The following is a 27,482-nucleotide window of genomic DNA, read 5'->3' as shown; positions in this document are numbered from 1 at the left end:
AGTTGGGCATGCCAAACTCATTGAGCATAGAATGAGCACAGTTAGTCTGTTCTGTTCACCAGAGAGACACTTGAAACATTTACATGCAGATGCTTGTATCAGACTTAAATACATACAGGTGAGGCAACCATTTTGTCTTACATTCCATCATAAGGTCGCTGGAAAATTGCGATCAAAATTGAGACATGTGCAGCACCTTGACAGGTGAAGTTGACCAAAAACAAAAATCAGGAACACAAGGTGAGCTATTAGCTCACATCAAAGCAAACACAATGTTTTCCATCTTCTTTTAAACAATTATCTTCAGGTTAACCATTTTAAATATACAACAAACATACACAATTAACTCTGAATGTTAATTAAAACAACAATTTTAACCACACCTTGCTGAAGAGGTCTAGGTGCATCACATTTCCTTAAATAAAACATGTAAAACATAAAACAAACAAACTAACCAAAAGGACCTAAAGATGGTGAACACCTCTGGGAAGAGATCCCCATCAGGTCCTCCTTAGTGAGGTCTTCTCTCCTCAGGTCTAGTCGTCTGGTCCTCGTTAGTGAGGTCCTCTCTCCTCAGATCTAGTCGTCTGGTTGGCTGCGCTGGCCAAAGGGCAGGACGGTCTGGTTGCGGTCGGGATCGTTCAGGCACAGGATGCGGATCAGGTTGCTGACCGGCAGGGAACTGTGAGACGGGTGAGAGGTGGGCAGTCAGGTGGGCAGCAGCACAGGTGGACGTGGGATTATTATACAGGTACAGAAAATAAAACATTCAAACACAGACGCGTACAAGTCTCAGCTCTAATGTAAGACAAAGCAAAGATGGGATATTAAATTGATGAGAGGGGGTCAGTCAGGTGGACACGGAATTAGACAGACGCAGATGTAGCAGGTGGGGAAGCACAATCAGCGGCGGTTCTATCTTGTATAGCAACTCATTTGTGTCTTTTTTAATCATGTGTTTTATGTCTTTTAATTATTACTGTTTTAATATGTTTAAAACTATTGCCCTTTTACTATTATGTTGTGTGTTTTAGGTTTTCTTTTTTATTATGATCTTTAGTTTTTAAACTATTCTTTGACTATAGCCTTTCTATGCTTTTAATAGCTAATATTTTTTTCTTTTTGTTTATGCAAAGCATATTGAATGATTTCTGTGTATGAAATGTGGTATATAAATAAACGTGACTTGACTACCCCTTTGATTTAGTGCTAGATGTCTTTTCAGCATTACAGCATTGACAATCTCCCTTCTTGAGCACAAAACATTGAGGTTAGAATTGTTTTGTTACTAGCCTACATTGTCAGCATAGTTTTTCAATCACTTGCAAGCTCTTGTTGCCCTTATCAGGATCTGCCACTGAGCACACTGCATTTCAACAGAGTTGTACAGTTCAAATTCGCAAACGTTTGTGAACATTCGCAAACAGTCTGAAGAGGTAGTTCTCTGCGAACATACAGTGAGCTGAACGTGAGCTGAATGAAGTGCTACCGTTGCAATGGAATTCTGTTCAGAGAAAACAAGCTCAACGCACCTCAGGATTCGAGTATGTAAAACCAAGCCATGATAGGAACAGGGATTAATAATGAATCATTCTGCCTTCAGATGCAATCACAGTTACCACTGTAATGACAGATTGTCAGTCAAGCAAAATTCAGCCATGATGAGGAAATCACACATCACCTCATGCTCTGGGGCGTGAGGAAGATGAACTGTCTGTAGCGCTGACTAGACGCCACCTTGAGGAACATGTCCATGGAGATCCTCCTGTTCACCATGTCCTGCAGCAGAGACAGACACTCGTCAGTTAAATCTCTCAATTGTACCACACCAGATTTCACCATCTCTGGAGAAAATTCTAAACAGTCCTAATTTTGTGAGGGTGTTTCCTAAACATTTGAGGAATGTTGTCCCTTGGAGATACGCATGCATTGCAAAACCATGATGATGAATTGCTGATTTTGGGTTAATTTCTGCAACCACAGATTTGCAGAAAGCAGTCTAAAACAGCAAGCTTATAAACAGGTCTCAAAAAGAGATTGACTTTTTCATTGTGGTTTGAACACCTTTTCCATCTGCATTCATAAATCCCATGAATGATGGGACAGTGAGCCCGTGGCTAATCATCAACAAAATCCATCAAAGAAAAAACTGGGATGAGAATGCGTTCTAGATTGCTACCATGTAGACGTCAAACTCGTCCAGGGCACGGAATGGTGACTCGGTAATGGACCAGAGAGAGAGGACAAAGCAGACAGTGGAGAAAGATCGCTCGCCTCCCGAGAGAGATCGCATGTCGCTCAGAGACGCCTTGTTCTTGCCTCCAGGCTGCACCTGACGTGATATAAGACATGCAAAGACACAGTTATTGACATTTGTTTATAGGCATCATATTATTTAAAGACAGATTATTGAAAAAAAAAAAAACACTGTCTTTTGTTCATATGCCATGTGTTTTGGGGAAGAAAAACTCATGCACCAGTCAATCTGTGACACACAGACTGACAGGTACATCAAATCTTGTGTTTTCAGATAATAGGCTGGACGCATGAATTAATGAATGAGTGAGTGTAGATTATTCTACTGTATAACGGACTATAACAAAGCTAATGCAGACGGATATGGTTGTAAATGGGAACTGTTTATACACTAGGCCAGAGATTTGATTCAGTAGTATGGGTCCACTTTGTTTGAAATGAACGTCCAGCTAATGACTGTTTTCATGCATGAAAAGGTGCTGGGAGGATTTGGACACAAGTTATGTACAAAATATGCTGGACAGGACGCAACAAGCAATATGCTGCTGTGACAAAGGCAAGGGCTGGTTATTTTGATGAAACTCGTACTGAGGCAGTCACATTCATGACATTGTACTTACACTGTATATATTTTTTTTAAAGCAGTGCATCGTTATTTTTTTATATCTGAGGGTGGGCCCAAATCTCTGGCCTGTAGTGTACATTATACATTATCAATATAACTGAATTTATAATAGTGGTGTCCTAGAAAGACCCAGGATTGGCTTACAGCTATGGAGAGTGTTTTATTCTTGTGGTCAAAGTTCATATGGCCAGCATATCCTCTCTGCGCCAGGGTCATGTCAAAGTAGTACTTGCAGCGCAGTGAGTACAAACTAGAGAGAGAGAGAGAGAGAGAGAGAGAGAGAGAGAGAGAGAGAGAGAGAGAGAGAGAGAGAGAAAATAGCACTCCGGATAAGTGAAATAAACTAACCACCATCCACCTTCATGGACACACAAGTTTAGCGAGAATTCTTCTCACCTCCTAAGCCTGGTGAAGGCTTTCTGCCTCTGGTGGCCGATGGCGGCGATCACCTCGCCAAACTGTTTCAGGCTTCGCACTTCCCTGACAGCAGTGCTGTACTTCTGTGAAGCTTCCTGGTATTCCCTAGGAACACATGAGTATCTCTATAATCCTCCAGCAATACACAAAGCACCGGCAGAATTACGAAACGAGGACAGAGAAACGAAACAGAAATGAGAAGCAGAAAAATAAACCAGGACAGGAAGAGAAAAAAGAGAGAGAAGGTGTGATTAGAAGAGATAGAATAAACAAAAGATGAAACTACATTAGTAGAGAGAGCGCATAGAGGGAGAGATACTACAACAGCAGTATAGAGAATATAGGTGAGAGGAGACAGGACTACAGGATTACTATAGAGTATAAGAGCAGACAGTACTACAGAAGTACTATAGAGTATAAGAGCAGACAGTACTACAGGAGTACTATAGAGTATAAGAGCAGACAGTGCTGCAGGAGTACTATAGAGTGTAAGAGAGAGGAGACATAACAATAGAGTGTCCAGGGAAGCTGCACACCTGATGATGAGCTCGTGGTCCCCCTGCTGCTCCTGCTGGGTGTTGATGGCGGCGTGCAGGCGGTTCAACTCCACGTCCAGGCTCCTCGCCGTCCTCCTCACCTCCACACGCTCTGGACAAATCTCTGACGCCTTTGCTACGGATTCCTGACACACACGCACACACATGCGCACACACACGCGCACACACGCGCACACACACACACACACAGACACAACTCATTACCAGTCATACTGAAAATCTATGAAGGGTTTATTTAGTGTTGTGTTGCCAGATGTTAAGATTTTAAAGCTAATTTATTAGCAGTAACGTTATCTGTTCACTGGTTTTTTGTATTGGTTTGTCTAGTTAAATGTTTTCCCTATTTATTTACGCTATTTTTGATAGTTTTCGTGTTATTCTTAGTCTTATCCTTATCCTTTTTACTCCTAAATCAGCTGATGTCATTGACATTTGTCCATTGGGAGCTTGCTATGGCTAGCTTTTGCCCTAGCTGGGCATCGGACATCCTTCCATCTATCCGTGAGCGGTGCAGCACTTCACTGTCTGGTCGAGGGGATCTCTCGGAACAGCTGGACCGAGGCTACTCTGCAAAAGATCTGCCGTGGCCGCCGAGCTGTTGATGACCTGCGAGCTGCCATGCCAACTGCAGACTAACTGGGCCTCTGACATCCTTCCATCCATCCGTGAACAGTGCACTTCACTGTCTGGTCGAAGGGATCTCTCGGGACAGTCGGACCTAGGCTCTACTCTGCGAAAGATCTAGCAGCTACCGTGGCCGCCGAGCTGTTGCTGACCTGCGAGCTGCCTTGACAACTGCAGACTAACGTTAACGGTGAAGAGCTGCATTCTCACGGAGCAACAAACGGTCGCTGTTAAGTCCACCGAATTGCGGATCTACACGATCGCTCAGTACTTTGGACTGTGCTTCCATCATCTCCAGACTGCAGTCTAGCAGGCCTAGCTTCTAACGTTAACGTTATCTCCAGACTGCCAGTGAATTCACCGGGTTGGTCAGTTGCTAAAGAACTTTGTTGGCATTGCATCGGTTGTGAAGACACAGCTCTGTGCGCAGTTTTCACGGATCATCATTGCCCTTGGACATTTTCAGCTGGTTTGAAAATTGGACTAATTTTAACATCACTTTTTCCCCTTTTAAAATATATTTTCTTTTTTTTATTTGTTTATTTGTTTTGTTGTCTGTCTTGTATGTCTTGGTGTCACGGGTACGCTGGCGACTACGCCGCTCCGTCCGGCATCTTTTGTCTTGTTGTTATGTGTCTTGTTTGTGGAGCGCTTTGGGTTGCACTCTGTGCATGTTAAATACGCTTTACAAATAAATCTGACTTGACTTGACTTGACTGGTGACTGAGTACCATAAGCTCCAACATGTCCACTGTCCCACTGTGGCCACTGGTACCTGGAGCTCCTGCTCTTTCTGTTGCAGGTTGTTTTTAAGAGCCTGGATGTTGTTGACGTGGGCTTTGCGCTTCTCCTCGTAGTGTTTCTTGTGGTGCTTACACTTCTCCACCTCCTGATCGATCACACTTGCTTAACTCCTCCTGTATTATACACACACACACACACACACACACACACACACACACACACACACACACACACACACAGGCACACACACAGGCACATGCACGGCGCACGCACACAAATAGATTTACAAACACATACCAACGGAAGCAGACACACCAATATGGACACAGCAAAAGCGTTCATCAACCAGAGTTATTTCCTTCCTTACCAAAGACTTCCCAGCATGCTTTGCCAGTAGTCTCTACGCACCCTGATTGGCTCAGCCTCCTCGGCCGCGCTGCTCATGAGCTCCCGGTGGCGCTGGTAGTTCTGCTCTGCCTCCGACGCAACGCTCCGCACCTGGGCCAGCCTCTCCTCCGCCTCCGCACACCTCTGTCCAGACGCAGTCAGCTTCGCCCGGATCTCCTCCAGCTCCTCCTCCTTACAGGCAGCAGAGGACGGAGAAGGCCGATATTTTCATGGTGTCATTTATATAATTAATGTAGAAAACGCTGTGACATATCTTGATATAGTGTTGAATTTTCATGGTGTCATTTATACTGTTTATGTAGAAAATAGTGACATATGTTGATAGTGTTGAATTTTCATGGTGTCATTTATACTGTTTATGTAGAAAATAGTGACATATGTTGTTGATGCAGCGTTAGGTCTATATTGCCCAGCTCCTCTTAACTGACCAGTGGGAGCAGGTCTTCAGACTGGGGCTCCTCCACATTTTGCAGTTCACTGATCTCCAACTGCAGCCTCCTAGACTTATCCTGTAAAAGAGGACTCATCAGTACACACACACACACACACACACACACATACACACAGAGACACAGTAGGGATGCAACGGTACAGTATGTATCACGGTTTAATGGTATGGTTTCGATATTTTAATATAAAAAATACCCACTGATATAAACAATTAACTACATTTTGCCTAAATTTCTCTCACTGTGATGTTTCATGGACTTCAAAAGTTGCGTTGCCGATTGGTGTTACTGATGATGTAGGCTAAACCAAATCAAACTGCCTTGGTGAGCTATATACATAAAATTGCCTGTCTTGCTTTGCCTGTGTGTGGAGGGGTAATGATATTATTGAATATAACTGACTATGACATTGTAACATTTTTTCAATCGTGACAGAATCCTGAGACAGTATAATAATAATAATGTTTTTGGTGCGTTTTTTTGTTCATCTATCTATAAGGACGACGCCAAGCTAACTGCTCATTGTCTTCAGTTTTTACGAAATCCTAAATGTTCCAAAAGTGGATTTGAAAAATGACGGCCCCTCTTCAAGTTCTTCCATCAGGTTGTGTCCTGATGTTTCTCAAACTCATTTGCATACAGAGTCAGTTAGTGCTGGGATGAGGGGGCTTAAGGTTCAACGCTGACTTTGGTGTGCTCGTCATAGTAGTCACCGCATATGTGCAAAGGGCTAAAGGCATAGATATTAGAAAGCCATGGACGGTTGCGATTTTCTGGATTATACTCAAGTCGTCAAGGGAGAAATTGTACTGAATTCTTACTTCCAGAATCGGCGATGGGCAGGACTGTTGAGCTCTATAAGTACAACCATGGATATTAGAAAGCTAGATACCGCATTGGGCTACAGAACGTACGTAAATAGCGCCGCCATATTGGTGGGAGCAACCATCACTGGAGGCCAATGGAGAAACAGGTGTCTCTGATTGGAAATCAGACAGGTGTCTCTGATTGGAAATCAGACAGGTGTCTCTGATTGCCGGCAAGTGTAAGGTGTTTGCCCCAGCAATATGGCAGCCGCGTTCACGTATGGCACCTAATGGAACTCGACGGACAATGCTTATCTAGCTTTCTAATATATATAGACCTCTGAAGTTCGCCTACAAAAAAGCTGACATCTTTGACATCCGGTATCTGGCGATTTTTCCTATGGGAAAATAACATGGGGATTTTGAATTATCGCACCTGTTAAACTCTCCTGAACACACTTTTTTGGATACTGTGATCTCCGGTACGTGAAGGCGGCACACTTAGATTTTTGCTACCCCAGAGCTAACTTGCAATGCAACTTTCCATAGGTAGTTAGCTTCAATTAAAAACCGGATCTCCTTATATGGGCAAAGATGGCCGTTTTGTTTCTTTTTTGTAGGCGAACTTCAGAGGTCTATGGCTAAAGGCATCAGTGTGACTATGTGAAAGGAGGAGGGTCAGAGGTGAAAAGTCAACCTTGACTTTGGTGCGCTCGTCATAGGCGGCCTTGAACAGGGCGTTGTTCTGGCGGATCTCCGAGTCGAGCGTCTGCTTGTGCTGACGGAGGCGTGACAGATTCTCTCGCTGGTTCTCAAGGGCATCCCGCAAATGCCTGCATGTAGGAAGATCATAGTGGCCGACAAAGAGGCATAACTGATCTACATTTCAGTGTCAGCTAGACTCTTCTGTTCCTCAACATTTTACACCCCTGAGGATATCACAATGTCGGGGTGGGGTTGGGGGGTTAACTGACCCAACAAGCCTTCATAACTGACACTAAAAACATTATAATGTTCACATCATTTTCACATTTTGTATGTCAAACACACACACAAACACACCTGATCACTTCATCCACGTCTCCGCTAAGGTAAAGGGCCCTAACATGCTTTTCCACAGAGAAGCTGCGGTTGGTGAAGACTTGGTCACCATTCTCAGTGAAGGCCTCCTTGCAGTTTTGTGGAGGGCGGCCATCTTGCATCACCCTTCTGGCGTCATTCTCCCTCTACACAGAGATTTAGTCACACAGATATAAATGACGATGCAGTCATTTAAAAATGTTGAAGTCCCTCAGTGAGCAATGTGATTACTGCAAGAACTACAGCTATCGTGTGGCATTCAGGAGCATTAAGCTGCTCCAGCTATGTTTGTGGTTTAGCATCTTCCTCATGGCATCAAATTAGCAAATACATTTAGCATTAGACACACAAGACACACTGTGTAACAACGCTGTGATGCCTATATCATTTATTGACATGCTGCAGGGCATAATCAAGCAAGTATCACCATTAGGAGTGTTTCTCTTTTTTACAGGTTGACTTTAAATCTGTTATACCATCACATGTTCCAGCCCTGGGTCATTTACCGCCCCCCCCCCCACCAACATTCTAAATCATTTTTATACATCAGATTGTTATGTAGCATAGTCATGTACATTAAACATAGTCAATACATGACATTCTTTGTCATGTAAAATATGTGTAGTGCTTTACATTGTCAGATCTTACTATGTCTTAATAAAATATAAAATGTAATAAAAAATGCCCCCCCCCCCCCCCCCCGCCTTTGGTGCTTCCCTACCTTCTAGCTGCAGTGTATGTCCTTAGATATAGCATATTGGGTCTTGAAATATTCACAAAAATCCATAGAAATTAAATATTCATGTAATTTGATCCAATATTAGTTATGCATGTGCATAGAGTATCTTATACACACCAATTGAATTGAAATATAAATTGTAAAGATTTATAATTTGTTGTAATCATTCCATATTTAGTGTAGTTATTCCATATCAGAACCCCTGAAGTATAATCAAAATGCAAGCATAAAACTTCAAAGTGTTACCTTTCATTTGAGACCAAGATTATGCTTCTACACAAAGGGGTTCATAGGCAGTAAGCATTTGATTGTCAGTATGCATTTTGCATAACCAAAAGTTCTATCGGTAATTTCCATAGGGCATTTTACAAAATGCATGAGCATATCTTGGCAAATAATGGTCTAAAGTAAGTAGTTTTCATTTGATATTGATCTACTTTTGCACACAGCTTCACAAGACCTGATGCCAGGGCTCAGTTGAGTTTCTAAGTCATATCAAGTGACCTAGAGGGCTGGAATGTGGTCAGTTCAGATGCATGTTATCCGGCAGAATGAGAAAACAATATTCTAGCCTCTGTAACTCTGTGTCAGTACATCACACTGTTTTTCTGATTGTTTTCCAAGAAACTACAGTGTCTCAACTTTCCAAAGAGGCATTTGATTATAGGCCAAAGTATGTAGGAGCAATGCCCTCCTAAGTAGATGATGTGCAATGTTGTGGAAAAAACTGAAAATGGGGCATATGCATATTAACTCATTGAATGCCAAGCTGTTTTCGGAAGCTTTGTCCTAGAGTGCCAGCAATCTAGACCATTGTTGATAATTTTTGTACAGCCACAGCATATTCTGTGTTATAGCTATGAACACATACAATGTCTCGTTTAAAAGACTTTAAGCTCTCAGTGGGTGCAAACCGTGTATTTCTACACGCCTCTGTTCCTGAGAAATCCCAAGCTAAACTGTGGCTAGTTTTCATCAAAATCGCTGTTTTTTTTCTAGAAATGGAGATATAACGTCTTTCATATTGCCTGTAAACTTTCCGGGAAGTGATCAGCGAGACCTGGCGAGACTGCCACCTAGTGATAGACCCACAAAAATGGCCTGGTTTTGACCTGACGTGCATGTGTCACTGATTCAACCCAAAGCGGCAACCGAGTTATGATAAAATGTCCAGATAAAATGTCCAGATTGTGCGTTTTCATCAGTTTCCGATCGTCATATATTTCATTTCCATTCATCACAGAGTTCCCAAAATCACATATAAGGTGTGAGAGTGTCTAGTTTCGTAATTTAAAAAAAAAGCTAAAAACGTAATATTACGTTTTTGGCACTCAACGCATGGGAAGGAAAAACGTAATATTACGTTTTTGGCACTCAATGAGTTAAACAACAGTTTGAATTAAAAAATGTTGAGGTTTCACACACACACACCTTAATGAGCAGTATGGTCTCGATTCCCCTCATGTCGATCAAACAGTTGGCCACATTGGGGTCATCAATCTCCAGGGACTGTAGTACACTGGAGTACTGCGGGTGATTGACAGCCCTAGAAGCAGAGGTCAAAGGTCAACCAGGCAGAGAGTCATCCAACCCAGAGAAGTATGACACAAGACTAGGGTTGGGCCAATGGACGATGATGGTTGACCGACATCATGCCATGATGCCAACCCCACTCAAGCCAGACACGCACTAATTCTATAGACCCTGTCTCAACATATAGGCGGGTCAATATATGAAAAAAAAAACAACTAACCTCAAAAAAATTGATACAAAAGGTTTTTCAACTGATTATGATACCTTTAGATGTACTTCATAACATATTAAAAATCTAGTAAAATCTGACCCCAGTAAAGGGGTCATTTTCAAGATGGCGTCCAAGATGGCCACCAGAAGCTAATTTGGGATATCTGAAGCATTAATCAGCCTAGGAAAGTGTTTTTCGTTTAATCAGATTTAGAGGTCACTGATTCATATATGTCACACTAAAGTATCAGTTCATAATTTTCAAAGACTTATAATTTTCAAGATGGCGTCCAAGATGGCCACCAGAAGCTAATTTTGGCTATATCTGACGCATTATTCAGCCTAGGAAAGTGTTTTTCGTGTTTAATCAGATTTAGAGGTCACTGATTCATATATGTCAGACTAAAGTATCAGTTCATCATTTTCAAAGACTTGTCATTTTCAAGATGGCGTCCAAGATGGCCACCAGAGGCTAATTTTGGCTATATCTGACGCATTATTCAGTCTAGGAAAGTGTTTTTATGTTTTATCAGATTAAGAGGTCACTGATGACTCTTCATCTTCACCTTTTTAGTGTTCTTATAGTAGGACCTGAGGATGCATGATGTTTTCTCTCTCAGTGTCACCATGCCTTCAAAACTTTTCCCTTCTGTGAAACATATGTCATTCCTGTACCGCTCCCTCAGTTTAGCTTTCAGATACTGATTACCGAATGGAATGGAATCAACCTCAATCAAATACTCTTATGTTAGATCCAAGTACAGAGACAGTCAACCGTTCTTAATTGTGTGCATTTCTGCAAGACACTCCGCTGTTCGTGTAGAAGATATGGATTACCTTGCACTGCTGCCTGTGGAACGTGTCAAAATGAACAATGTGACAATCCACACAAGTTCCTTTCAGAGGAGTCAGAGGATGATGAATAATGATATCATAATTATTTCTGATCTACTTATGCATATAGTTTAAGATTCAGTTTAATTAGCTCCCCGCTAATGATAGATGCCAACAAATTGATCTACACAAATATACAATGCATGCCTAATACAGTACATGGGTCATGGTTCATTAAAGTCATAAAACAGCCACATACTCGCAAACTCTACTCTACATATTGTAAAAGCATATACCCTGTACATGAAATATAACATTAATCAACAAAATAACATTTCCATCTTCTTCCACACCAAGCATAACACATACTCTATTCTGTATAGGCAAATATAGTGTAAAGCCGATACATTTTGGCATATACAGTCCAGGGAAAACAAATGAAACACCCTAAAATATATATTTTCTGAAAGCATATAATCTGTAGATAAAATATAGCACAATTTAAAACATGTCCCATCTTTCTCCGTGAATGCACAATACAAAGCCCTCTATAATGTATAGGCAAATCTAGTGTAAAGGGGATATATGTTGGCATGTACAGTCCAGGAAAAAGAAATTAAAACACACTAAAATATATATTTTCTGAAAGCATATAATCTGTAGATAAGATATAACACCATTTAAAACATGTCCCATCTTCCTCCATGAATGCACAATACATTGCCCTCTATTCTGTATAGGTGAATCTAGTGTAAAGCGGATACATGTTGGCCTCTTTTGTCCAGGGAAAACAGATTAAACATCCTATATATTTTCTGAAAGCATTTAACCTGCAGATGAGATATAACACCAGTTAAGACATGTCCCATCTTCCTCCATGCCATGAAGAATACATTGCCCTCTATTCTGTATTGGTGAATCTAGTGTAAAGCAGATACATTTTGGCATGTACAGTCCAGTAAAACACCCCAAACCATATATTTTCTAAAAGCATATAACCTCTAGATGAGATATAACACCAGTTAAGACATGTCTTATCTTCCTCCATGCCATGGAGATGGTTAATAATCATGTATTGCATTTGCTCTGTATTAAAACACATTGATTTTAATTTATGGCTGAAAAAGGTAGAGCATTGAAACATTTTCAATTTTAACATTTAAAATCCTATTCTTGTTTAATTTGATCATCATTTGATATCAATTTCACCCCTGTAGACTGAATAGTAATTGAGATATAGCCATTCTAACCTGTTGACAGCCATTTTGGCGGCCATTTTGAAAATGACCCCTTTCCCAAGGTCAGATTTTACTAGTTTTTTAGTATGTTATTTAGCATGTCCAACAGTACCAGAATCCATAAAAAAACTTTTGTATCAATTTTTTTGACGTTGAACCCTATATTGACCCGCCTAATAGGTTAAAACATAAAAAACAATTCTCAGGAAATAAAATTGAACCTAGAACTGATGCATATAGCTATAGGGTAGCTTAAGACACTCAGACAGATAGTGCCAAAATTAAGGACTTATGTGAAACTACCATCTTATTCAAATAATTCCTGATTGTGACATTGTTATTGTGTTTTTTTCTAAAAAAAACAAAAACAATTATTTCTGTAAATGTATAGGATCAGAGGACCTCCGTTGTTTTCTGCTGCCAGTGCGCCCTGCCTCCAGTAGCCTGGAGCCCCTCACCCTCGATCGCAGCCCCTTACTTGCCCCTGCTCATAGTCGGCATGGCCGGTTATAACGTGGTGTGAGATGCGTTGCGTATAAGACTACTGAAGATTTTAGATGAGTGACTGTGATAGTAGGCCTGGTAGTAGTAGCGTTTTTTGCGAAGCCCAAGCTGGTAATGTGGAATATTTCACTGGTTGGTGCACACGCAAATGTTCAGATTGGTTGTCTGTACATTTCTTACCCGGATTTTACTGGAGCAGAACTTGCACACAACTTTGGTAGCCTATGCCTCTTACAGTAGCTGTCCACTTTCATCAGGCCATATATGTAGCCTACAATACCCCTCCCCCCGATATCATCGTCCATCGCAATGTTTTGCTGTACACTTCGTCAAATGCCAATTAAAGGGACATCGCCCAACCCTTCACAAGACAAGCTTGGGTGTCTTGCGTCTGTGAGTGTAACAAATGTTTGCAACCAGTTACCTATATAAAAAAGTACATTTAACATGTCATTTTTATTGGTGTACAGACCTCTGGGTGATGTTGTAGGGCACATCGCTGAAATGGCTGACTATGATGGTGGGTCTCCTACCCCTGAGGTATCTATTTGTGAGTGCCTGTAGTTGACGCTCGTCTCTGTGGTTGTCACAGCAGAAGGCTGTCATCAGGCTCTTCAGACAGGTCTCAACAGCCAGAGCCAGAGACGGGTCCTTCAGACGTATACAGTAACCTACCACACAACAAGGTTGTTAGCGTGTGTGTGCTATTACTATTATTGTTGCTGTTGTTATTGTTATATTGGTTAACAGAGTGGTGTTTTCTGAACCTCACTTCAATGGGTTAATGGTAGTTTGTGTGTGTGTGTGTGTGTGTGTGTGTGTGTGTGTGTGTGTGTGTGTGTGTGCATTTGATATTATGTGTGTATTAATGGTGTGTATCTGTGTATGTATATGATATATGATGTCTGTGTGTGTATATGATATATGATATATGTGTGTGTGTGTGTGTGTGTGTGTGCATTTGATATTATGGGCTGTATTTTCGGTCACCAGCGCATGGCGTAAAGTTCGTTATTCACCGGCGCGAAGTTGAATTCCTTATTTTGCACCTTTATTTTTTAAGCATTGCGCCCAGGGGTGTGGCAATTAACAACCTAGGGAGGGACCTGGCGCATTGTCTAAAAATCGCTATCATACACCACCTAAACCTGGTCAGAAGTCAATGGCGAGTTGTTCATATGCTATTTTAAGAGCGCATGTCAACAGTCATATTGGCAGGTGCACGCACCATCCTTCTATCATTCATGAACGCACACCAGCGCACGTCCATGCAAAGCATTACAAATTGCACGATTACAATGGTAAAAATAATTAGAATAAAGATATTACGAAATACTGTACATCTCATGATGAGTAGTTATTCACCATCATTTGCAAATTGGTAATGACGGTTAAAAGTGATTAGGGGAGAGGCGAGAGACAAGTATGGAGCACAGCTGAAGACGCACTGTCACGAGATATAAGCAACTCCTCTGCAGGATAAATGTTGTTTTATTTAGTCATTTGAGCAACATTAGGGTAAGTGTTGCTTTTTCCAGCCTATGTTTTCTATGGTAACCCATTGTCAGTCAATAGTGAAAGTAACTGCATATAACTGTCTTGTCGTTGACTGACTCCTTGGTGAAGTTAGTTTCACTTTGCCAATGAGTTCAAATAATAGACGAGTGCAAATGCGTGAAGGCTATGCTAGGTTTTAGTAAAGCATGGTTTAAGAATGACTATTCCATACGGTCTTGCAAGCAGCCTCCTTCAAATGCGCCGTTGAATGCCAAAATACCGATGCATTTATTTGACATATCGCGCGTTGCGCCGTTAAAGGGAATGACAGATGTCATTCTCATTGGTTTAAAATGATGTTATGCCCCAAACACACCCATATGACTGATTAAAAGACCTAGGAACACCTTGTTACGCCATGCGCTCCACTTTTGAGAACGAAACCCCTCCCAATGTGAACTGGACATCCTACTAAATTTGAATAGACTTTTGACGAGTGACGATGCACTTTAGAATGTCATGATAGGGCCCTATGTGTGTATTAATGGTGTGTATCTGTGTATGTATATGATATATGATGTCTGTGTGTGTATATGATATATGATATATGTGTGTGTGTGTGTGTGTGTGTGTGTGTGTGTTGTAAGGTGAGAGTTGATACTTGTGTGACTTTGGTGTGTGGCCGTGTATTTTCTAACCCAGTGGTCCGATGGGTTTCTTCTGGAACATTCCTTTGCCGTAGGCCTCGTCGATGGCGTTGAGCAGAGAGGGCATGTTCTCCCCAAAACGACGGATCTGATTGGTGCGGCTGGCCTCCAGCTGATTCAGGCTTTTCTCCTTGGAGTTACAGGAGCGCTGCAGGTCTTGCTCCTCACGTCTGCAACAGGAAACCAGCGACAGGAAGTGAGGGAACAGCACAACAGATCAACATAAATAAAAATCAAAAAGATAAACAAACAAACAAACAAACAAACTAATAAATAAAGTAACTAGGTGAGGCTGCATTAGGAGGACAATAGAAGGCCAACATGAAGAAGAATAGTAAAGTGAAATGACCAGAGACAAGAGACGAGGACGGATCACTGAAGAGAAAGAGGAGTGAAGTGTTTAAAATGAAGTGGAGTGAAATAAATAGTGAATGAAGGGTAATGGAATGAATGAGTGAAAATAATCAGTGAATGAGTGAAAGAAATAGTGAATGACAAGGAAAGAGTGAGAAAAAGAATGGTGAAAAAAGATGGAGGTAAGGGAATAGTAGGGAGACCATGTGAGCACATACACAAATACAAAAACACCTTGAATTAAGTAAAACATCAATATCTTACAGGGGAAATCTGGTGTTAAATGCTTTTTAGATATGTTAAGTATGACCATAAGAAATCTTTCTCACATATGAAAAATATAAAGACAAACCTGCGCTCACGTTTAAGGGCAATTCCGCGCAAAACTGTCACATCCATAATGCCAACACAATGCCATGGTATTTAGTTGGCGTTATGGATATATGACAGTTTTGCGTGGAGTTGCCCTTAAAGGATAATTCCGGTGTGATTTGGACCTAAAGTGTGTTGAAACATGATACCGTGTGAACGTTTGTCTCATAGCTCACCTCGGCTTGTCCCCTGCACTCAGAAATCTGGCGCTAGTTAGCCAATGCTACCAACACAGTGTTTCGTTGTGGTGCCTCGGGCATCGGCCTAGCCATGCAAATAAATCACTGTTTTACACCATTTACGAGGTTCAAAGTAGCTCCATACTTCATTGGTAGACTTCCGAGGGCCTTGACATTTAAAACGAGACATGGAGAACTTTGAAAAAGCACTGGTAGTTTATTTACAAGACGATTTATACAGACAGTACCTTAAAGAAGCCCTATGCAAGTCTGGTTATTCCTTCGCTGTTTCTGGGTTTTCGCCTGATTTGGGCTCACATTTTTCACAACATAGCTCCCCCTGCAGCTTCGGTAGCAAGTGACTGCTACGCTAAACCCCCACTAGCTAGCGAGCTAGCCATCAAGAAACCAAGCTAAACACATACAGGGCTCACAATAAAACGGTCGAGCAAACACATTGTTCAAGAGACTATCAAACCACATTACAAAAACGAAGTTCACCCAAGGGTAGGCTACTTACAATTTCAACAGCAACAAAGCCAAGTCGGTGTCCGTTTTGCAGTCTTCTTAGAAACTACAATCTGACTACATTTTCGAGGCCTTCCGCTGAGTAACATCCGGATTTCTTCGGTCCGGGACCAGAAAGTTGCATATTCGTTTTTTCCGCGGAGAAGCACTAGGGGGAGACGAAGCACCCACCAAACGACCCAAAAAGTGTTGTAGAACCATCAGAACGACTCTCAACTTGCATAATTAAGGTAATTTTTGCTAAAATTGTTGCATAGGGCTCCTTTAAGGAATTTTACCGTTCGACGCCATCTTGAATTAAGTCATGATAAGTCGAGCAACGAGTACGAACAAACAGGTCTGATAAGGGATCAGATTCCAAAAATAATTCCGTAAAAATGCATGGATTCTAGTTGCTGCTACTGGAAGCAACTGAATCCATGCATTTCCACTGAATTATTTTTGGAATCTGATCCCTTATCATACCTGTTCATTCTTACTCGTCGCTCGACTTATCGTGACTAAATTGAAGATGGCTGCAAACGCTAAACTTCGTGAAGATACTGTCTGTATAAATCGTCTTGTAAGTAAACTACCAGTGCTTTTTCAAAGTTCTCAATGTCTCGTTTTAAATGTCAGGGCCCTCTGAAGTCTACCAATGAAGTGTGGAGATACATTGAGCCTCGTAAATGGTGTAAAACAGTGATTTATTTGCATGGCTAGCCCGATGCCGAAGCACCAACATTGAAAAAGTTGTTGGTAGCATCGGCTAACTAGCGCCAGATTTTGGAGTGCAGGGGACAAGCCGAGATGGGCTATGAGACATACGTTCACACTCGGTATCATGTTTCAATACACTTTAGGTCAATATCACACCGGAATTCTCCTTTAAATGATAACAGCCTCAATTCTTGCATGAAACTTCACCTCACTGAGCCAGCCAGATTCCAAGGCCATCACCAAATCTAATCTCTGGTAGGCCTAATGTTCAATTTCGTCAATGACATGTCAACGAAAATTGAGTGTTGTGTTCTTAACTATGATGTTACTGTATTTTGCATACCAAAGGATATTTGGAAAATAGGAGGTGTTTAGCCTACATGGGAAGCCTAAGGCACTATCCCCCATTTATGCAGTGATCGGGCTCCCTTTTTAACATTGAGGTCTATGGCAGAATCCAAGAATTTCCTAGAATTTGTCAAAGCCTTATTTTTCTGAGCAATGGATGCACATTTCAGACATGGTATCATGATCTCCATGGTGTTGTGTAGGTTGACCTCTGACCTGGTGTTGTATTGGTAGTGTTGTGTAGGTTGACCTCTGACCTGGTGTTGTATTGGTGGTGTTGTGTAGGTTGACCTCTGACCTGGTGTTGTATTGGTGGTGTTGTGTAGGTTGACCTCTGACCTGGTGTTGTGTAGGTGGTATTGTGTAGGTTGACCTCTGACCTGGTGTTGTATTGGTAGTGTTGTGTAGGTTGACCTCTGACCTGGCGTTGTGCAGGGTGTCCGTGGCGATGGCGATGGCCTGCTGGATCTGCTCCAGCTGCTGGTTGAGGGTGGAGTCGCGCTGCACCAGCTCCTCCAGCTCCCGCTGCAGTCCCGCCAGGCGCACCTCACGAGTCTGGCTATCCGTCACCGACGCCTGGCTGATGCTGAAACACAGCCGTGCACCGGCACTTAGAAACCAGTCATCTATCAATCTTGGCACATTTGTGACCTCCTGCTTTAAGGCCTTCTCCCAAACATGGTAGCCACCAATTACCTCTGACGTGCAGTGCACAGGCACAAGCAAACAACCCAATCACAATGTTTGCTTTCTAAGCAAAGTTTGGAAGGAACCCAACGGGATGACTGATAGCCATCGCTCACCTCACTTCTGCTTTGTAAGAGATTAAAACCCTCATGACCTGTCTGCTACATCATGCACTCTGGCATTAAAACAGCATGCCACTTCCACCCCATTCTCCTCCAAACTCAAACTACCTGCTTCAACGGACATCGCTTCCACGCAATCTCCACTACAGGCATCTCAGGATCACGGCCTACAGCCAAGCCAAGCATGCGTATCATCAGCACTGTCGATTCGAGTATTGATATGGGTGAACGAGTGAAATATGCTCATCGGTACCTGGCCAAAAACATCCTCCTAACAGCCGGTACACACCAAGTGGCCGCTACACCTGAAGTTTTCCTCTCACAACACCTGTGTTTCTCCTCGTCTATGCCTGTACACTCTGGGTGTGTTCGAAATGGGTAAAGTTGCTGCCTTTTAAGATATCTAACTGGGGAGCAAGGCAGCAAGTGCGGTTCGAAACCGAAAAAAACTAATTCTGCTGCCTTCTAAGATATCTTAGAATTCCCAAATAACGGTCATTTTTGGAGGCAGCATTGATGCACACTTCATGCTCCCTCCTACCCATAATCCCTTGCGGCAACGTCTTGAAAGGTAAACAAACATGGCGGATGACATCGGTAATGACTGCTGAATCTGTTTAAAAAGTCAATTTTGTGACCTTATTTTGCTTAGATTTGTAGAGATGAGATGAGAAATAAACAATTTACTATCTGATGATATGCCATTCTTGTAACCATTAATAGCGTCAGGTCTGATATATCTGCCGGCCGTAAAACTAATTTATACCGTTAGCCTGCTAGCTTACGCAAGTTAATTTAGTTTAACGTCAGGCCTTTGCTAACGTCATACCGTAGTGTTAACCAAAGATTCTAGAGTGCTACGCTTATTTTTAAAAGATGCATTTAATCCAAAGTCATGTCTAGTGAGACAGCTCTCTATGTAGGGAGGGAGGCAGTAGGCAGCTGTCTTCCGTTTCAAACAGACCCACTAGGTGACTTCAACTCATCTATAATATGCCTATACACACCTGGTGGATGCTACACACCTAAGGTCTTCCCCTCACATTCTCCTCATCTATGCCCATACACACCTCTCACCTGAGTTTCTCCTCATCTATGCCCATACACACCTCTCACCTGAGTTTCTCCTCATCTACTGTATGCCCATACACACCTCTCACCTGAGTTTCTCCTCATCTATGCCCATACACACCTCTCACCTGAGTTTCAACTCATCTATGCCCATACACACCTCTCACCTGAGTTTCTCCTCATCTATGCCCATACACACCTCATCTATGCCCATACACACCTCTCACCTGAGTTTCAACTCATCTATGCCCATACACACCTCTCATCTGAGTTTCTCCTCATCTATGCCCATACACACCTCATCTATGCCCATACACACCTCATCTATGCCCATACACACCTCTCACCTGAGTTTCAACTCATCTATGCGCTTAGTGAGCTGGTCCTGGTCCTTCTGCAGGTCACGATGGTTGCTCTTCAGTTTGTGGTAGTCGGCCTGGAGAGGAGAGCGGGTCACAAAATTTTTATGTATGTGTGTGTGTTTTGTCTAGTCCAGTGCCTGTGTGGGCTTGGAGTTCATCGGTGCAAACACAGGTGGCCCATGACTTGCCATCAACACTAGTTTTGGATGGTTATTTTCTGTGATTGTACCTAGCATGGATGCAGTATAAATTATGTGCATGTGTATGTATGTGTGTGTGTGTGTGTGTGTGCATGTGTGTGTGTGTGTGTGCGTGTGTGTGCGTGTGTGTGCGCGTGTGTGCGCGTGTGTGCACGTGTGTGTGTGTGTGTGTGTATGTATGTGTGTATGTGTGTGTGTGTGTGCGCGTATGTGTGTGTGTGTGTGTGTGTGTGTGTGTGTGTCATGTATGTGTGTGTGTGTGTGTGGGTGTGGGTGGGTGTGCCTGCGTGTGTGTGTGTGTGCGTGTTTGTGTGCATGTGTGTGTGTGTGTGCATGTGTGTGTGTGCATGTGTGTGTGCATGTGTGTGTGTGTGTGTGCATGTGTGTGTGTGTGTGCATGTGTGTGTGCGCTGCTCACACCTCTGCAGCTCTGACCGCTCGGCTGCGCTCCTGTGTGTCCCCGCGTAGTTGGGCACCCTGCGGCTGCAGCTGCTGTAGACGCTCCGTCACCTGCTCCAGCTGCCCCTGCTGCTGCCGGTACTTCCTCTCCGCCTCCGCGACCTTGGCCTGAACAGAGGCCATTACAACATGCATCCCATTTACAGGTACTTCCTCCCTTGGCCTGCACAGAGGCCATTACAACATGCATCACATTTACAGGTCTTATATGATTATATGATTGCTAGCAACAAAAACTAGCATCCTTGCACTTCTTTCTCCTTGCTAGCTCATGAGCCTCCCAGATTGCGACGAGGCGAAATTAAATTAAACCTATTACAAATTTCTCTCTGTATGCGGGGCGGAGCAGTTATCACTTGCACACAGAGAGACACACACACACAGACACATGGAACTGATCGCAACGATGGCGGGAAAAAGGCATGATTAGCCTATACACTTTCTTAGAGTGGATCCTGACAATGCCCCTTCTAATTTGATAGCGGAAACTCGAGCAATTCGTTGAAATGTCAAGCAACAAAGTGCACATAACTTAGCACAGCTAGCTACCTTGCCTCACTGGCATCGTATGGGTCTTCCCAGGCTTGTCCTGTCTGTTCTACAATATCATCGCATATTGTCTACCAACAAACATTTATGTTAAACTGCAATGTGCATGGACTAACTTGAAGCTGAAGACAGCAATAGCCTATACTAGAACATTACTAACAGTCATCTAAAAGCTTATTTGACAACATTTAGGGGTTTTGATAACCTGTTTAATTTATTTAGTTTATAGCCTACATTGTTTTAATTTCAAGTACCCTAGGCTATATACGTGCAGTGAAGACACACAATTCAGATTGAAGAAAGAGATCATACATATTCATACAGTTCAATAAATGTTTTTGTAAAGATACACAAAATTGATCAACTTAAGTTGTGTCAGTGGGACATTTTATCCTGCAAATATAGGGTATAGGTATAGATTAAATGGGCAAATATCGGACAAAACAAATCGGCAGCATATATTGGCCATCGGCTGACCCTGATTTTTAATAGATCATTTTCTCATCGAAAAATCCTTATCGGTCGACCTCTAGTACCTTCCACTCATCGACCTTCCGGTTATATTTTGGTGTTGATTTCTCCTCAGCCTCCACTCGGTCACCCAAAGGATTTATCTCCTTCTCCAATTCATTTACCTGCAAACACACACCGAATGTTACATATGAAAAGAATCTCTTCTAATGCCATAAGTGGTAGATTCCCATTTTGCTACACTTAGATGACGTTTTGAGACATGGAGTGTGTGGAACAGATGGATTATGAAAGTAGAAAATGACTTGATATGACTTGACTTGATATAAAGTCTTAGAAACAAACACTCCTCTCAGGGATGCAAACAGGTAAAGTGTAAATAAAAGGTGAGAACATTGCAAGGAAAGATACAAACTGACCACATGTCCGGGAGTATACTCTTCTGGTAGAAAACGTGGAAAGATATTCTCTTTACATGATCATTTAGCTAATACAAGTAAATTTGTGTTCTTTTCACCTCAAAATATGTGAATATGTGCCCTTTTTGAAGCTCATGAACTGTGTGTGTGTGTGTATGTGTGTGTGTGTGTGTGTGTGTGTGTGTGTGTGTGTTCACACACCAATGCCCAGACCATCTGCTTCTTGAGCTCCTCTAACTTCTTGTTCATGTCCTCCAGCGAGGCCAGGCCCTTGTACTTCTCCTCCTTCTCCTTGAACGTCCTCTTCAGCTCATCCAAAGTCTACAGAGAAACAGCACAGACACAAGCTTTGGACAACAACAGCAACAACAACAACAACAACATTGTGTTTATATATAATGCACCAGTTGTCTTCAGATAAGAGGGAGCATAGCTGATTTATCAGTCCCTTAGGTGCTTCCGAAAAAGCACTTGCACTGACTGACTCCAGAGAGTGACATTTTTAATGATATACTGTAGAAAAAATGCAACAAAACAAAACACACTATATAAACAGTATAACAGTGTGTGGCTGTTAGTATAAGTATATATATTCTTTTGATCGCGTGAGGGAAATTTGGTCTCTGCATTTATCCCAATCCGTGAATTAGTGAAACACACTCAGCACACAGTGAACACACAGTGGGGTGAAGCACACACTAATCCCGGTGCAGTGAGGGGTTAGGTGCCTTGCTCAAGGGCACTTCAGCCGTGCCAACTGGTCGGGGTTTGAACCGGCAACCCTCCGGTTACAAGTCCGAAGCGCTAACCAGTAGGCCACGGCTGCTCCTAACACAAACTCTCTCCACATTCACACGGACAGGTGCCTGTCTGACTGAGTGGTGTTTAAACAAACAGGGCTCTCATCAATACTACACGGACAGGTGCCTGTCTGACTGAGTGCCATTTTGGCCTCAGGGCCCTTGCTTGCCTCCTCGTGCTGGTGGACTGTGTTCTGGGTGAGCGCCTGGGTCTTGATGATGTAGTCGTAGTCCTCGTTCATCTGCTCCAGCTGGGTGGCCTTCAAGAAGAACTACACAACAACAACAAGCCAACATCAACTACAGGATGCTGACATGGGGTAAACAACCAACAACATGTATTATTATGCTATGGCAAAAAAAAAAAAAAAAAAATTAACAGAAGATTCAACTGATTCTTAAATATAATTCAGCTGAAAAATAAATAGAACATGCATGTAAAAAGAGATCTTGTATACAGCAGTGACCACTGTAAAGAAATAGGGGTACACTGGATTTATAACATAAGACAAAACATGAGCATTGCTGAAAAATGGAATGCACCAAACAAATCATTATTTTTCTATGTGTTGTTTTCACAACCATTGTAAATTATACTTAATGTTTAAGCAATTGATCATTAATTGCAGAGCCCTACTATTCAACACTTCAGTAAATATGTTGATTTTATGACAACCACACGGGCATGGTGAGTGTTGCTGACTATGACCTTCACAGAGCAACATTAGTAGCAGCAATATTCTTCTCATCCAAACACAGTAATGGTGTATAGGCTGTAGTTTGTCACATTACTTAGCAAACACACAACTGGTCATAGACCTCTGAAGTTCGATCTGGGTCTCCTTCTATGGGCAAAGATAGTATCCGAATCTCCTTCTATGGGCAAAGATGGCAGCTTTTGGGTCGTTTTTGTAGGCAAACTTCAGAGGTGTATATAGAGGCCAGGCCTTACCTTGTATTTATCTCCTTCCCCTTTAGAGTGCAGGAAGTGCTTACTCATCTCCTGAGTTAGAATGGATACAGGGTTGTCCACCTGGACACACCAATCAACAAAGACAGTCCAATTAATTAATTGGGGCATTGTGCCCTTTAGCTTAAATAGCCCTGTGGACAATGTCCCTTGTAATATATAAAACATATTTAAAGGAACCGTATGTAAGAAATGTAATTCAATTAATCATAAAATGGCCCTGATTTGTCACTAGACATTAGGAAATCATGCTAATTTAAAATACTTATATCACTGACAACAGTAGTCCGGCCAGGATATCGTCATTTAAAAAAGTGAAGTTGCAGCCCTCAACTGATGTTGATGTTTACATATTTGTGTTTTAGCCTGATCCGCCACCCTCCACCTATCTAGTAATCACAAAGTCAGTAGTGTTTCGGCATCTGGGTTGCCAGCTCTGCTCTAGTTACCACATCTGCGGTGTACAGCGCTCTACAGTATTTTGAAAGTGATTGTAGTACCAGTTTTGGCCAAAATCCTACATACGGTTCCTTTAAGTCGCTTTAGATAAAATTGTCTGCTAAACAGACATGTTAATGTAATTATGAATGATTATGAATCAATTAATAGAGATGACTTTGCTTTTAAAAGGTTGGCTTCTCCACAGTGTAAAGAGGATAAAACGCACGCACATCCAAGTCTGATCCTGGGTGCTGGACAAAAAAATGACGATGTCATGTCAAGTCCGCATGTCAAGTCCGCAACACCAGTATATGCTCAAAATAGTTATGTTTTTATTACCGTCTGATGAAGGGCTTGAGCTGGCCCGAAATGTCACAGTAATAAAAACATAACTATTGGGAGCATATACTGGTGTTGCGGACTGTTTCCTCTTGGCTTCTCCACAGTACCTGGATGTTAAAATGATCCAAAATTAGGAGCAGTTCATCCTTCCTGGAGGAAACCACCTGACCTGATAAAAAAAAGGGGGGGGGGGGGGCTGCCATGAATTAATTATCTCACACATACAGACACACACACATCACACTTACATGAACATTTAGCACAGACTATATCTTCTTACAGTAAGCAAGGGTTCACAAATAAATTGGATAATCAGTCAATGGTCAATCAGGTTATCAGTACAGTGTTGTAGAATAGGCTAGAATGTAGCATTGTAGCAACAAAACAAAACCCACTATATAATCAGTATAACAGTGCGATTGGCTATCACAAACTAGCAAATGTACAACGAATTTGGAGCGCAGCTCTGCAAGGCGCCACACCACGACACAAGAACAAAACACATTGCACACAAAATGCAAATAATACGTAATAAATATGACTAAAAACGGATAAAAGGATGAAGTGTGGGCAGCTGTGCAGGGGCTAAAGTGCATCTGGGAGTCACCAGGGATGAAGTCACAAGTGAGTGTTCAGAGTGTGAGGAAGTACAAGTGATACAGTCCATATGAAGTGTTTATGTATGATCAGTCTTCACCAGTTTGGCTGCGGAGTTTATATGTCCTGACGCCTTCTCTGGAGATGCGCAGATCCACGACGATGGACTGACCATAGAGATGTGGATTAAAGGCATCGCCCCCCCTGTTTCTGAGCCTAATGGAAACGTCCGCAGAACTGGGATCAAAGAGACAAATAATTTGTTTTAAAGAACTTTCCGAGCATCTGTACACTATTAGACATATTATTATCATTACAGATTATTTGATACAGTGTACGTAGACTGAAAACAGCTATCCGACACCAGTATCATGGTGTTAGTTAATGTCAATGCTAAATAAACACAAACCTACACAGGATAAACACAGGCAAATACAGAAGACGGCGTAAATGTTTCCACTTCCCAATGCTAAAGAGAAGTAGTAGCCTGCAGACAAACACGCACCTTTCTCTAGTGATGGCAGTCTGACACTGAAGCTTCGATACGTGCTTCAAACCAGTAACAGAGAATGTCTAATAAGGGGAGAACTGCCACTCTCGGAAAACTTCCGGTTTCTGAACTGGTTGCAGTTCCTTCTGTGGTTCCACATGAGGGCGCTCGTCCACGAGTGCAGAATGCATGGAGGTCTATGGAGCTGTACCCCTCAAAATCCACTTTTCTCGGGATATAATTTTTTTTCAAGTAATTTGAATATTGTATTCGAAAGGGGAGGCAAAGAAAATACACTTGGTGGAGTATTATATTTTTTAAAGTCACTTAATTGTTCTAAAAAGCCTTTCAAACGTGTCAATGACGTCACTCATTAGCACAATGCTAGCGTGTTATGGGCAACAACGACCCAAACTGTAAGAAATCAAAAGGACATAAGTACTCGCACTTTTGACCTATAATCCATGTTGAAGTTATACAAACTACAATCAAATCTGAGATTTGTCAACGACAATCAGGTGAAAGAGACAAATTTAGCCGTCTAGCTCCATTGACTCCCATTCATTCTGCACTCATAGCGATCGCCCCCAGTGGAAATCTGGTGGAACTGCAACCAAAATTCGGTACAATGGGACTTAATACGGAGTGGCAAGGCTCTCCGTAGACGGGCTCTGCCAGTAACTACAATTCCATTTGAACCACTGCTCCGAAGCTTGCTTTGCTACGGAAAAATCACGTGACATATGACGTCCGAAGCAGAAACTGCTTCATTCTCTGAAAGAATCACCTGAGTGTTTCGCAGCGCCACCGCCTCGTGAACCAATCGTGCTGCCACTGCAACTGGCACGGCCTCGTTTCTAGTCTTAATTGTAGCGCGCTCAAAGCATAAACACTTTAGGCTAATGCAAAACATTACGTTTGGTTCATAGCCTCTACTGTGACAAGCGTAGTTTGTTCATATCGATTTATTTTTATTACAATGTAAGAGATACGTGGGAAAACTGTATTCTGATGGCTCCTGATCAGTCTTTATTTAATGATATCCCATTCTTATTCATGTGCACTACGTATGTGCGGGGGTGGGGTGGTTAGGTGCGTGCACTAGATTTATTTCACTAGTAAATCTTCCTGTCCACTATCTTGCAGGGATAATTTAGATGCAGTCTTGGCTTTTCAGCAGGAGAGGTCGCTGTTACTGAAGCTTCGAGTAATGAACCCATTTTGAATCAATTGTTCAAAGTGGTTCAGTGCTTCACCAAAGCTTCATTTGCCCATCACTACCTTTCTCCCTCCTTGACAAAGCATCTAAGAGAGGATCCTCTGCTGGTGGTCTGAGCGGTTCCTCCCAGTGCCACAATCAATGCTGTGAGCACGGCACTCTTGCCACCTGGAGATGCACATGTGTGCACACACGCACATAGGCAGGCACACACACACACACACAAAACATGCATGGAGAAGAACACACCACTATCAGATAAATGCAGAAGCAAATTTGTGCTTAAATGCTTGCAGAAATTGTCAAAGAGTTGAATTACAGTGGGATGCATTCTATCACTTCTCATGGGAAATATTGGTTCCATAAACTAACAACCACATGTGCTATTAATGATGCCTGTTGGTTAGGCTACAAAACACAAGAGATACTTGGTAAATGAAACGGTGGCCTCACTCACTTCCGTTGTTCCCAACCACAAAGTTGACATTGGGCCCAAATGTGATCGGGCCAAGATGAGCATGGCACATGAAGTTCTTCAGAGTGATGCTCTCTATGATTCCCACCTCTCCTGTCAT

At 42.3% G+C, this 27,482-nt stretch overlaps 1 pseudogene; it reads right to left on the bottom strand.

Annotated features, from left to right (window-relative positions):
• Nucleotides 1-506: 506 nt before the first annotated feature.
• On the bottom strand, nt 507-27,482 carry LOC143129677 (structural maintenance of chromosomes protein 6-like; annotated as a pseudogene).

This window comes from Alosa pseudoharengus, unplaced genomic scaffold, assembly GCF_046254945.1.
Source record: "Alosa pseudoharengus isolate Yale_2024_CS ecotype anadromous, Long Island Sound unplaced genomic scaffold, YU_APseudo_1.1 YU_APseudo_1.1_scf_1, whole genome shotgun sequence".
Taxonomy (NCBI): Eukaryota; Metazoa; Chordata; class Actinopteri; order Clupeiformes; family Clupeidae; genus Alosa; species Alosa pseudoharengus.
This window is presented reverse-complemented; position numbering and strand designations above follow the sequence as displayed.